Genomic DNA, 14,733 nt, shown 5'->3' with positions numbered 1-14,733 from the left:
GCTCTTACAATCTCAAATTCATCTGCAGCCTTTGCAAACTGTGAATATGCATGCTGGCAAGAACTTTCCAGATGAGGCCCTTCTCATGTTTAGTCTGTAAGGGACAAAGAAGATGCAAGAAAGAGAATGTAGACCATGGCATATTGCTCTTCAAGACAAGAAGCTTTCAGAAAATAATCCTGAGTGTTTTAGGTGTTTTTTGGAGTGGGTTTTTGTTTTTGTTTTTTTTTGTTGTTGTTGTTCCTTCTACAAAGCTAGTAGTCATTTAAAAATCACAAAGGTTAGAACCCTGAAGGCTGTTAAAGACAGGATCCAGGAAAGAGCACTTCTTTTGATGCTGCAGTGTGCTCTCCCTTTTGAACAGTGAGGTATACTTACTGGCAGCAGCTGGGAAGCTGGATGGCCACATGAATCCTCACAAGCTGTGAACCTTCTGTGGAGACTTTGGGGCTGCTGTAAGGGATGTGTGTAAACTGGTGCTAGAAAAAGAGTGCAGGGCTTGACTTACAGACCCACTGATGATCACTGAGATTTCCACTACCTGTAAAGGGTTTATCTTGTGAGAATGTGATGCTCTGTAGTTTGGATTTCTTAGAGACCGGAGTGGTGTTTCACACAGGAGCAGATCTGTAGGGTCAGTGGAAAGGCTGAATCAATTAAGAGGTGGACTGCAAGAATTCTGGTGATGGAGAAGAACTACTTTCAGATTATGTGGTTAGAAGAAAATTTGGCCGATGCTTTCGTAAATCTCAGCTCCATGATGTTGTCAATAGTAAACATCTGCTTCTTTCCAACTGAATCCCTTTACAGAGCAGTAGGCTGCTCGCCCACAAGGGTAATGTAGAAGGGTCTGTTTTTTAAAGCACAGGATTTTCCTGACACTCTCATGCTTTTAACTCATGAGACTGCCAAGCAATTTTGATACTGTGATCATCCTCTGAAGCAGAGGTGAAAAAGAGGAAATATGTCTTTCTGTTTTTGTTTGCAGTGTATTTAACTTGTTTGTAATATGTAAAGCAACAAAGTATCTGGGAAGTGTTCCAAGAAGTAAACATACTTTAATTCTATAATGTTAATGACTTGAATTTGAGTAGTTTGACTTTCAGACAGGAGATCTCACCTTAAGTTGTTGTTAATTATATGGCTGATGATGACTTAGTAGAGCCACTGGCATTATACAATGTCTAGAATAATAGTAAGTTAGAGTTAGATAAGTTTCTGCTTGACCAATGCTTTAACCAAGAAAGTGACAAGTATTTCCTTTCTTCTCAAAAGAATTGTTAACTGTGAATTCCAACCACAAATCTTTTTTTTTTTTTTTCTTCATGTAATTTTACAGTTATCTGGCTAACTGATTTGTGTTTCACCTTTTTTAACAGTACTAATAAAAATAGACACGTAAACTTGCATACTTTATATATGCATTTAAAAGCATACAAAACCCATGGAGAGAAAATAAATAAAATAAACTATAAAAAAGAGAGAGGACACATCTTTTTTTTTTTTCTTCTTTTTTTTTTCCCCAAATACTGACCAATCATGACAAAGTTTTTTTTTTATTTTATATTTTTCTACACTCTTTTTTGAAATATGTAGTATAACAGAAAAATTGATGCAGGAAGCTGTCATGTTGGTAGATCTGGGAGGACGGCAATATAAATACAGGAAGTCTTTCTGGAAGAAAATCAAGCACTAATCTCTTTGCTTAAAACCATGGGAATTTGTGTTGGAAATCGCCTGGAAAATTTATCAGTGCAATCTGCAGCCTTTCTCATAGTCATCACATATTAATTTATGACCCAGTGTAGTAGTGACTCAAACCGTTTTTTTCTCAGTCCGTTGCATATGCTTGTGAAACCAGTTGGTGGGCTTGGCAGAGCTCTGATCACATTTTATTGCTGATAAATAGCATTATGGTTGGCATTGTTTGCCGTGAAGCTACAGCTTAATAGAGTATGAAAAATGAACATTTGCTCTTTAAATACACTGATACTTTGGCACAGAATGGCTTGGGTTGGAAGGGATCTCAAGGATCATCCAGCTCCAAACTCCCTGTGACAGGCAGGACTGCCAGCCACCAGATTAAGTACTAGATAGATTGTCCATGGCACCATCCAACCTGGCCTTGAACTCCTCCAGGTACTGTCTATCAGTAAAAACTTCACCAACATCTAGTATAAATCTTCTCTCCTTTAGCTTAAAACCATTGCCCCTTGTTGTATCACTGTCGACCTGTGTAAAAAGTTATTTTGCCCCTCTTTATAAACTCCTTTTAAGTATTGAAAAGCCACAATGTGGACTCCAGTGTATTGTTTAAAAGTATTTTTCATATTTGATGGACTTTGTAAGGCTATGTCTCACTTCTCCTGATCTGTATATTAAGTTGTGATGGAACAAATTATTTCTGTTCAATCACGTTCTTCAAAATAGGCTTTAAAGAATGTTTTTTACCTGTTTGAAGTCTTGTGGAGTCTTTATCTTAGGGAGTAACTTCTACCTCCTTATTATATTGAAGTAGTTGTATTAGTATGAAGTCTGGTTCTTCTGCTTGATTAATTCATTGCAGCTGTGGGATTTATTATGGTAAAATCAATAGCTTTTATATGCATTTGAATAATCTGCTCTATCTCATTGTACTGTTCAAATCTAAATGCCTGTAATGGATATATTATGTAGTAATTTCTAAAAAAGATATTTCAAATTTTATTGATTAAACCAAGAGGTCGGATTTTCTTCTATATAATTGAGGGTAGTTGAACAAATAACATAGCACTGCACATGTTGATTTACTGTATCAACTGGGAGCTGATATTAGACTGACTTCAGGCTTCAAGGAGAGTTCAGCACAAGCCGAAAATGGTTTTATGCTATCAGTCCAGTGAGCAAAATGCATCCTGAAGTAGTCTAATTTATATTCTAATTTCTCTTTCATTATTTTTTTTTCTTTTATGACCTTAACTCAGAGATAGAAAATTGTTTGCTCTTATTTTTAATTATTGTTTTGCTGTGCTGTTTTTTTCTTCTGTTAGAAAAGCGTTATTACTAGAATCTAGATCTTTTTCCTACTGATACGAATATTTACTCTCCTGGTGAAAGACAAAATCATTAGTGCAAGTTGTACCCCAGTAACATGGTATTAAAATTTTCAGAGGAAAGAAATACTAATCAATTTGAAGTTGTAGAATACTTTGATTAAAATATTAAGAACAACCGTACAACCCTAACAACCCTCCACTAAATCATGTCCCTGAGCAGGTAAATACCTTGTTAGGAAAGTTGCAAGTACAGTGAGTGCTTTCTGCGTCTTGAAAGTCCTGATGAAAACAGAAGTGATTAAGGTGACTTCCCAGAAGCTCATATACTTTGATAAAGGAAGAGGTTAAAAGAAACTGTGCAGACTGAGAAGTCCCGTTCAGGATTTTCTGTGAGAATGCTGGGCAGTTAAGCACAATATGAAGACTAAGGTGTTCCACAGATGGAACAAAATATTGTCCCATCGGCAAAATGTTTGCTCAAACATATTTTAAAAGTTGTTTTGAATGAGAGTTGCACAGTGAAAAGAGTATGAAAATTAAGGGAAGACGCATCTTCCCTTAGAGCTGAAAAAATGTGATGTGGGTAATCATAGATGAAAGTGAATAAATGATCTGGAAGATCAATGATCAGCAGGAAAAAAACTCTTTTCTACTGCAAATAATAAACAAAACTAGAAAAGTGATAGTTTCTACTAGAAACTATCAAGGGAATGCCAAACAGACCAAGGCTTAGAACCTGAGGATTCCTAACACAGATTTTCAGATTTTCAAAATATCTTGTTTAAGGAAGTCTTAACAAAACTTAACATTACAGGATGTGTATGCATGCCAGGCAGCACAGTAAGGCTATGAGAAGACAGTTATTATAAATGAAGAACATACTGATACGGTGATCCTTCTAGTAGGATTTAGTTAGAAGTTCAGTTTGCTAATAATATAACTGAATTTTAAACAGTTTCATTCTTCAATTGGAATCAACTTTTCACATTTAAAATGCCCTTCTTGCATTGCTTGGTCTCAATAGATTTTGGTCTCAATAGTTTGGAAAGTAAGAACAGTCCTAGATAATGTTTGGATTCAAAACTGCAAATTCACTTTTCCATGCAAGCACATGTGCACACAATTACTTCTTTTTCTTCTTTTTTTTTCCCTGTTACTTACTTTGTTCTTCATAGTGACAGCCAAAGCACAACTCGGGCAAGTAAAATATAGCTGTTGTACTGACATATTTGCATTCTTTCCCAATGAGCAACAAACCCATCTTACATTTGGCATCTTTTCTCATAATCTTAATTCTTGAAAGACTTAGTCTCAGAGGAGAATAAGAATGATATCTCTTTCATTATAGACGGGAAAAAATAAATGTTATGTTGCTTTATTGAGTACAGTGGGCTAGTTTTAGTGAGAGACCTCAAAGAACATTTCAAACAAGCTAGTTAGAATCATTAGGAAATGTCCTGGAGACTTTTGTTGATACCATTTGAGTCAGTAGTTAACTGTTGTGTGTTTTTACTTTGAATCAGAAGGGCGTTTTTAAAGTAAATGTTCTATTACTTTACTGTTCTTCATGGGAGGTTCTTAAAGCAAATGTATGTCAGATAAAAATAAACTGAGCTATTCTTGTGGCACACTAAGTATGCCCTAACTGCAAAAATGCTCTCAGTATGTGTTGCCAGGTGGGAAAGGATCTTTGTATGATATGGACATCCCACACTCAGCACCAAATCTCCTACCCCACAGAGCAAATTCAGACTGTGAATTTCCAATTCCAGGGGAGCAGAAATCAAAATAACTTAATATAGAATCATGGAATGGCTTGAGTTGGAAGGTTCCTTAAAGATCATGCAGTTCCAATCCCCTACTGTGGACAGGTCGTCCAAGGTTGTGTTGGTCAGTTGTCAACTGAAAGTGACAGTTGAGCCTGCTTTTTTAGAGTGATGGCTTCTGGCTTTGGGATCTCAGCAGGAACTTCTTGTTCCTTCCAGGCCTTGCAAATTTAACTTAACAGATAAGAGGAAGTAAGGAGACTCCAGCTTTTATCTTGCCTTCACAGGATGCAGTGATATCATCTCCCAGTCTCCTATATTGACCTGGTTTCATTTGCCAAATGGCCAAATCTTCAGTCAGTAAACACTGTTGGGCCCTCCCATTCAAAGGCTGACACAGAAATGCTTTCAGATATAAAACTGTCCACAGTGATGCTAATTGCCTGATGTTGATTTGAGACATTCCTTACCCATCTCAGCTCAAGCTGCCCGAGGCCATATCCAACCTGGTCTTGAACACTCCCAGCGATGAGGCATCCACAGCTTCTCTGAGCAGCCTGTGCCACTGCCCCACCACCCTATGAATAAAGAATTTCCTCCTATGTAACCTAAATCTCCCCTTTTATTTTCAAGCTGTACCCCCTTGCACTATTCCTATCTGCCTGTGTAAAAAGTTGGTGATCTCCTTCCTGCTTATAAATTCCATTTGAGTACTGAAGGGTTGAAATGAAATCTCTCTGCAGCATTCTTCATGCTGAACATGCCCAACTCCCTCAAGCTTTCTTCATAGCAGAGGTGTTCCAGATCTCTGGTCATCTTTGTGACCCTCCTCTGGAATCACATAAACAGTTCCACATCTTCTCTGCTATGAGGTCTCCAGCCCTGGATGCAATATTGTAGAAGAGGCCTTACAACAGCACAGCAGAAGGGGGACAGTCCCCTCCCTCTTCCTGCTGGCCACTCCTCTTTTGATGCAGCTCGGGATACAGTTGGCCTTCTGGACTGCAAGCATACACTGATGGCTCATGCCTAGGTTTTCATCTGCCAGGACCCCTAGGTTCTTCTCCACAGGGCTGCTCTTGATGAGTTCTTCTCCCAGTCTGTACTCAGATCCAGGATTGCTCCAACAACAAGTGCAGCACCTAATACTTGTCCTTGCTAAACTCTTTATGTCCATTTGGGCCCACTTTTCAAGCCTGTCCAGGTCCCTCTGGATGGCATTTCCGCCTTATGTTATGTCAGCTGCAGCACTAAGCATGGTGTCATCAGCAAACTTGCTGAGGGTGCACTCAGTCCCACTGCCTCTGTTTTTGGTAATGATGTTGAAGAGCACTGGTCTAAGATGAACCCCTCAGGGACACCACTCATGAACAGCCTCCACCTAGATATAGATCTGTTGACCAGAACAATGTCTGTAACCATCCAACCAGCCCTTTATCCACCAAGTATCCAACTTTCAAATCCATATTTCTCTAACTTAGTGATAAGGATGTGGTATGGGACCATGTCAAAGGCCTTGCAAAGGTCCAGGTAGACAACATCAGTTGACCTTTCTCTTTGTACCCATGCCATCGCTCCATCACAGAATGCCACCAGACTGATCAGGCAAGGATTTATTCTTCTGTTAGTATCTGACTTCAGTGATGTTGTCTGTATGTCATATGCATAACTCATATAAGAGTTTAAACTATTTCATCAAGAAATCTCTCTGGCATGTTAACTGCTATAAGATTTTCAAGTCAGTTCAACTGACAGGCCAGTAGCACGTAAATGAAACTCAAATTTAATGTAGGTCATTGTCCTCATATGCCTCCTTTGCAACTCTTTAAACACACTCATTCATCTGTGTCAGTCATCTTACATATACTTGTTAAGGTCTTCTGTAAAGGTGGGCCTTCACTGTTATTGTCTCTTTAGAGAAATGTATCTGTATTTTCCAAAAAGGCAATTGATGTATATGCAAAATAGGCTTGGAAATTTGTTTTATGTTCTCAGAGTACTTGTACTCATCTGGTGTCTAAATAATGTGAATGATAGTATCTGTGTGAATAGCCATATAAGTTATTTTGCCTATTTGATCATTAATATACTGCTCATGGAATGAAAGTGAAACATCAGTTTTCAGTTTCAGTCACATCGTAGCTGTCTTGAAAAAAGACCTCACTTTCCTACTGTGACATGTTTAGTGTTCTGGTAGCTGCATCAATTCTCTTTTCACAGAAGCTCTTGGGGACGTCTCTTGTTAGTGCTATGAATAACTTACAAATAACTTACAATTTTGAAAGAAAAGTTACACAAGCATGGGCTAGTGTCTCTGCACTCCTGTCATTTTCAGTTAGCCCAGCAATTGAAATTTAGGGTAAGACTTAAAACTATAGTCTGGTTCTTTATGAACCTGTTAAAGCAGGATAGTGCACTGTTACTTTCTACGGGAATGCCAACAATTTCATTAGTGAAATCTAATTTGAAACAGCTGCTATATCACATTTTTTCTTTCATGTATAAAGCCTATTTAAAGATAATTGCAGTTGCTTTTTAAAAATATACATACATATGTACTCCAGCTACTTCTGTAGATTAAGTGCAGAATCATAATAAATATGTATTGTTTATTGCTTAAATTGCACATTCACTTTTTTATTTCATAAAATTTCTGTTTCCTATTTCTCCTTTCTTCCAGAGTTTGCTATTTGCAGATGGAAAATACAAGTAACAACTAACTTCTTCAAAAAGGAGGATTTTCCTAATAGAAACCTTGACATTTCTTTTAAATTATTTCTAATAAAAGTATAATAGTGCCCACTTTGATTCCTACTGTTTCTTTCTTATGTCATAAAGATCAATAATTTCATAGACACAGTGTACCCACAAGTGTGAAAACAAGAGCATTTACCAGAGTTTCATAGCTAAGTGAAGAAATTATCTCTCTTCAGTTGAAATATGCTTTGTACAAGCAGTTTTGTATTGAGGCACAAGTGTTTAGAAGAACAGCTTGTTTTTTGCTTTTTGAGGTTTGTTTGTTTGTTTGTTCGTTTTTAATTTGGAATTTCTGATACAAAGTTCAACTTTTGCTCACATTGTGAAATACCTAGCCATGACAGCTACAGGCAAGGTCTCAAGTGCCTCAGTGCTAAACTTCGCAGTGGTGTGGCAGTGTGATGTTCTTTCAGCCTAATAAAACACACCTACTGGCCTTGCAGGTGTGTTTTGTGGTGGCCCTTGCCTGTTAAAAATTAGGCCCCGCAGACATATGCTTCTGTTCTCTTTCAGAAGCTACTGAAAGAGATGGAAGATACTGTCATCCATTCCCACTTTTTAGTACAGTACTGGGTACAGAGCACTTGCAAAGGACCTGATGACTTAAACTTTTTTCACATAGATGTGATAAACTGAGGCCCATGTTTTCTGCAGTCGTGGTGTGTCATATATTTGTTAGCGGGCATTTCTGAGGAAACAGTTGTTGTCCGTCTGTCCTGCTGGAGTGCTTCTGCATCATAATCAAAAACGTGAGCATTTTTGAAAGTCCTTGTTTATGAATGAAGGGTCAAAGTTTCTGCATCATATGACCTTAATATACTGAAATATATGAGTTCCTTATAACATAATCTTACAGTTTAACAGAAAAAAAGCTGTTGTCACTGATTCATCAGTGACCAAAAGAGGGGTATTTATTTTCTTTTGCTGAATTTTCTTATCAAATATCTAAAGAGGCTTATTCATCTTTCAATATTCTTCTAAACCAAGCTCAATACTTAACTTTCTGGATATGAAAAGTGAAGGAGGTCATTTAGTTTCAAATGAGAGTGTTTTGGTGGTTTGGAAATAATGCTGAAGTGGTTCAAAGGTTGACACATTGTCAGTCTTACAAGTATTCTGTAAAGTGACTGAGAAGATTCTCTTCTTCGTTTATAAAGATTACTGCCTTATACTTCCAAATAAGATGTGGTTTATGTCACTTACAGCTGTAGAGGATTTCAGCTGCGATACCAAAATCTTTTTATGTATGAGCAAAGAGTTCATATGCTTACATGGTTTTAACTGGCAAGTAATTCTTAATTTACTGGCAAAAGAAATGCAGTGCTATGCAATAACTTGATACTTCTTTATCCTTAGCTGATCCTTTTCTTATTGAGGTGATTTGCCATAAGTTGATAAGGCTGTCTTGGGAGCAGAACTTCCTACAATAGTTCAAAGCAGAATAGTTTACTAAAACCAGGAGAGTTGTACCTTTTTTTTGTTTTTGTTTTTGTTTTTCTCTTTTTTCTTGGAGACAGGAAATAGTAAGCTTCAATATGTTCTAAATTATTTTGCCACATCCAGAAAAGACTATGTACACAGTGGTTAAATTTATGTGGAAAGGTGGTGGCCATGCCTACTGATAGCTGGGGCAGTGTAATGTGTGTACCATGCACCATGGTCATATTCACCATTGATGTCATTAATTTTTTTCATTGTCTTTCACAGTAAGGTTTCCATGCAGAGTCCAAGCTCTTTAGTGGTCTTTTAAATCTCCTTCATAAGCAAAAATTTGAATTTGGAACTTAACAATGTAAGATGATGGGATAATGGAAAAAAAAAAACAAAACGAAAAAACAGTCCTTAATATTGATATAGTTAATTAAGCTTAGTTGAAAGTGAATGACAATTTGAGGAATGTTTCAGCTCTTCATTAAACAACGATTTATTTTGCTGATACACATACTGTTTAAAAATACTGTACATTGAAAGATATAAGGCAGTCTCATGCAAACCCTCAGCAGTGTTTTCATAGTGGCTGTTGCATTCTCAGTGTTATCTCTTCTTGAATCCTTTCATGTTTTCCTTATGGAGTATTCTGCCTAATAGATTTTTAATTAATACATTAATGCATTTAAGTAATACAGTTGAGAGGGTCAGATGAAGGGCTGTTTATATCACTGATGTGATTAATCCCACTGAAGACATGAAAGTTCAAAAAGAAAGAACTGAGAACTAGCAGAGGCTTTATTCCTTCAGAATTTGTTATTTTAACTAACGTCTTCTAGAAAATAAGCTAAATAAATTGAGTCTAGATCCTGCTTAACTGAAGACAGTGGAAGTTTCAGCTTTGACCTTAGAAAGGCTAAAGTCAGACAAGTGATTCAACTTTCCTTATTTGGGAATAATTACTTAAAATGACTACAGTTAGAAGCATAGTTTTATGGTAAGCTATGCAATGCTTCTGTGACAAGATACCTCTTTCTTCAATGTAAGTTGCTATTCGTAACATGCCATCCAACATACCATCCAACATGACGTCCAGCCAGATTCTGGGTCTAAGACCCAATCTTCTGTCTAAACTGTCTGCTGAAATAGATCCTTTCCTTGCTTGCTGTCATGGATACTGGATGCCTACTGGATGGGAATGTTAAACACAGATGGGATGCCAAGCTGTGCTCTTGAGGGCAACAGCTTAGCAGATCCCTGAGAACGAACTTCATCTGTGACACAGTGTTTGTCAACTTCTGAGTTTCACTCTTTTTAGTAGGTTAGATGTTGTCGTACTATTTAGTATCTCCATTGGGTACATAGCTTTTATATTGCAGTCTTTTTGTTTAAGTCGTTAAAACCCTGTTTGTCCTCTTTACACACTACATAAGTTAAGTTTGGAGTTCACTGCCAAGAACATTCCCTCTTTCAAGGTACTCCAATCTCTTTGTCTTCATACAGAAATTACTTCTTTTTCTTTTTTTTCCTGCTAACCATGTTGGTTTTTTGTCTTTTTTTTTTTTTTCTTTTAGAATTATTTTGAAAGAATGTAATTGAGACAATATGGAAGCTCTGGCTTCTTCTTGTAATACATCTTTTCACACTATCCTTTCCCCTGTATTACTTCTTAATTTTATGTTTTCAAATACTATATAAAACGTAAAATTCAGTTAAAAGTATTCTCTCAATTTAGTGACTGTAGAAAGAATTTTACTGCCAGACAAATGTACAGAAACAGTTTCATACTGAAACTGACCTTCCACTCTATGAACAGAGATTGATAAGTAATCTTTAAGAGCTATTTCGACTTTAAATTTTTATGTTTCCTCCTGTTCAATCTTGATCAAAGAAAACACTTAAAAATATGCTGAAATACACACAGCCAGATTCTGATCTAACATGCTGGGCAACACTATTGAATTTGGTACACAGATACAGCAAGTAAAAGCATTAAATATGCTAAATTATGGGGTAATTTAATGTAGCCCATCAGTTCAGATTTTCTTTGTTAACTCAGGATAGCCTAGGGAAAGCACATATCATGTTCTAATGTAGTCAGAATTTATCCATTCCACAGCAGCAGAGACAATAATCGTCATCTGAATTCTCCATTTAATGTAATGAAGATTGACATCAGTTGTTTCATGTATTTGTCATTGTGAAAAGATCATTTACCCACTATCTTTTAAACAGACGTCTATATTTTTGATTGTTTATTTGAATTTAATTTTTGTCAATAGCTGCAAGGAGTCATGACCAGGTAGCAATATGCTATTCAATTAACATTTCCTCTGAAATCATGCTTTTAATACTGCATTTCATTTTTATAAATGCAAAGGTATTTTGCTAGATGTAAATGGAAGTCTGGTGGTTTTGACTGCAAATTAAACTACAGGTGATATTTTCATCTGGCAGAAGCAAGTTCAATATGCTTAAAGGCCAAAACACTGACATTTCATAAACACATAAGAAAAGTGTGTCTTTTACCAATGATTATTAGTTATATAATATTGACGTATCTCACATTCGTTAGGGCAGACTTTTAATTCTTCATTTGTTTTTCTTACAGTTTTCTGCTGTGGAAGGAATTTTGGAGCTCATACTCATTTCCTTTAAAATTCTATTCATTTTTCCAGATCATAACAAATTACAAAAGTATACTGCTGATGCAAGACTTAAGACCAGTCTAGGGTATACCTGATTTGTAACTTGTACTGTGTGTTACCTCTCTGTTCCAGTGTCAAAGGATTAATTATAGCAATTGGAGAGTTGTGTCGCTGGTTGGGAATAACCATTTTGACAGAAAGTTTACTGTCTAACCAAAGAAGAAAGGTTTTAGATTATATTCTGCTCACGTTCTGTTTTTCATTTTGTTTCCCTTTATTTCAATTTCTTTCATGTGAGGTTGAGTTACACCATTTCAGGTTTAAACCAAAAAGATGAATATTTGTAAGGATGTAAAGGCATCATGAAATGTTGTAAAGAAATAGAAATATGCTCAAAAGTAGATTTAGAAAGTCCTAATCTCAGGAACTCTGACAATTTGTTGACTGCAATAACAACTTCTTAAGCTCTTATTTTCTAATATAATTTTATTGATTCTGATGGAGGTACAGCAAGTATGGGGTAGGAACTTCTAGGTAGAGAAGTTTTCCTACTTCTGCTTTTCTGTATGTAGTTGAAAGCCCTCTTGCAGTTCCTGAAGTAACAGTAATTGACCTGCAAGTATCTCACATTACAATAGTATCTTGAATTACAGATAAGGTATAAGAGATTTATCTTTTTGACTCACAGGTAGTTAATGACCAGTTTTGAACTCTACATACACCTCTGAAGAAATACATGAGTTGTTGGATTTTATCTAATCCTCTAATTTTGCCCGTGCCATTTGCATTCACTTCAGCAATGTTTTATCTATTCCAGAATATCAGACAGTTGTGTTACCTTCTTGATAGTAAGTGCAATCAGTATCAAATCTGGACTGCAGAGCTTGGATATCTTTTTCATTTTTGAGAGAAACCAAAGAGAGAAATTTACTTTTTCTGTGACAAGCAGAAAAGAAGATGAGCTTTTAAGTTCTAAAATCGTGAAATGCTCTTCATTATGTTTTTAATACTTACTCCTGTACAGAAGCTCTCAGTTAGAAGTTTTTGTGGCGCTCTCAGTTATTAAGATACATCCATTTACTGTTAACTTTCTTCTCTGCAGTAATCATCTTGTAAGGTTGAAATTCAGCTTGAATGATGGCAGTTGTAGGCTATTGTACTAGATACATCAAGTCTGATTACTGTTTGGCTAGAGACAGTTGTGTAGATAGCTGATTACTAAATGTAATTAGAGCAGATACAAAATTATTTCTGAGGACATACATTCCAATTTATGTGAATATTAAATAATTAAGTTTTACTTTCAGTCTGTTCTACTATATCTATGATACAAATTGCTGAAAGTGTTGAGCTTAGTTTTTTCAAAAACTTTTCTACAAGCAAGCTTTCAAAAGTAACAGTAATAAAAAATCATAGGATCATTGATCACAAATAAAACCCTTAAAGTCATCTTGTCGAACCATCAACCTAACACAACTGAGTCCACCACTAAACCTTGTCCCTAAATGCTGCAAGAGACAAATGACAACTTTACCACTTCCCTGTTCATCCCGTTCCAATGCCTAAATATCCCTTCCATTCTTCTTAATATCCAGTCTAAACCTTCCCTGGTGCAACTTGTGTGGTTCCTCTTACACTGTCACGTATCACCTGTGTAAAAAATGGACATCCTTCTTGCTGCCTCCTCCTCTCACATGGTTAGAGGGAGTGTTGAGGTCTTCCCTCAGTCTCCTCCATACTGAACAACCTTGTATCTTACGAGCCACTCCTCGTAAGTCTTTTCTAGTCCATTCACCAGCTTCGTTGCACTTCTCTGAATATATTCCAGTGACTCAGTATGCATCTTTTAATAAGAAGTCTGAAACTGAGCGCTGTATTCAGGGTGTGGCCTTACCAGAGCTGAGTACAGGGGGACAATCACTTCTCCAGTGTACGTGGCCACTGTATTTCTGATACAAGCCAGGCTACTGTTGGCCTTCTTGGTCACCTGCACACACTGCTGACTCACATCAACGAAAAACAATAAGAGTCTCTCCTTTAGCTTGTCTTGTTTTAAAAATGTTGTATCAGTTTCTCAGAATAGGATGTGAATATGTCAGGAACTTTTGTCTCAAAGCTCAAGTTTATGAAGAATTATGTGCAGTACATTCAGTACTTTGGTCATTTGTACATGTAACTATTCCCCACTGTATCTGCTTTCTAACTACACTTATTACCATGCTACTTTTTTTTTACAGCCAAACAAAATTCTGACTCATTTGCTTTGTTGTCTTTGGAGAGACAACCAGTCAGCTTAGAATTGCTTTCTGCTCATAGATTCCTTCAGCTTTCAAAAAAGTAACTGAGTACAATGGAAAATAATCTCATTCACATGTATCTTTTATTCAAAGACATTAGCCTGTAGGGCCCGTGTTTTTGGAAAATGGAAACTGAAGAGGCCAGGTGCAATGTGAAGATTATTATTAATGTTACATAGCATCTGATGCTTTTGAGACTGTTCACTGTTTGATTAAAGACATGCTCTTGTTTTTTCTCATTTGGGCGAGAGTCATTTTGCTGTATCTTTAAATGCCTTTAATATGACACTGTCTAACCTTCAACCTTATTATAACTGTTTAACACAAGACTAACTCTGTTCTGGTAAGGCTAATCTTCTTTGACCCTTTCCAAGAGTGTAGTGATGCAGTGCAGTGGTTTAGATTTGTGTGGCAGTGCTGTATAAGGACTTGATTATTTTTCTGGTTTTACATCTTCTTGTTCCCACAGTTTGACCAGTACAGCTCTGTGTGTGGCTGATGTTTATCTGGACCAGCAGAATGACCAGATTTAAATTTCTAAATGCCCTTCTTTTTCTGTAACTCTACTGAATCAAGGATGGGAAAATTATGTTAGCAGTAATAATAGAATGGCATTAGTTTATTGAAGTCTAATTTTTAAAGATTAAGAATGTAAAACAATTTTGGTAGTGAATTTTGAAGGTACCAAAGTGAGTTACGTACCAGAATCCTGACCAGTTTCTATGTGCCTTCTGTATCTACCCACCACCTATGTCGTTGAAAACTACTTGCAGCTTTTAAGCTGACAATCAAATGTTGTTAT

General features: G+C 36.5%; 1 protein-coding gene across 1 annotated transcript in view; it reads left to right on the top strand.

Moving 5' to 3' along the window:
- Positions 1-14,733, top strand: part of ST8SIA4 (ST8 alpha-N-acetyl-neuraminide alpha-2,8-sialyltransferase 4) — a 55,211-nt gene that overhangs the window by 34,915 nt on the left and 5,563 nt on the right. The window lies entirely within an intron of this gene.

The sequence above is a fragment of the Meleagris gallopavo genome, chromosome Z, assembly GCF_905368555.1.
Source record: "Meleagris gallopavo chromosome Z, MGAL_WU_HG_1.1, whole genome shotgun sequence".
NCBI lineage: Eukaryota > Metazoa > Chordata > Aves > Galliformes > Phasianidae > Meleagris > Meleagris gallopavo.
Note: the sequence above shows the minus strand (reverse complement) of the source record. Positions and strands in the feature narration are given on the sequence as shown.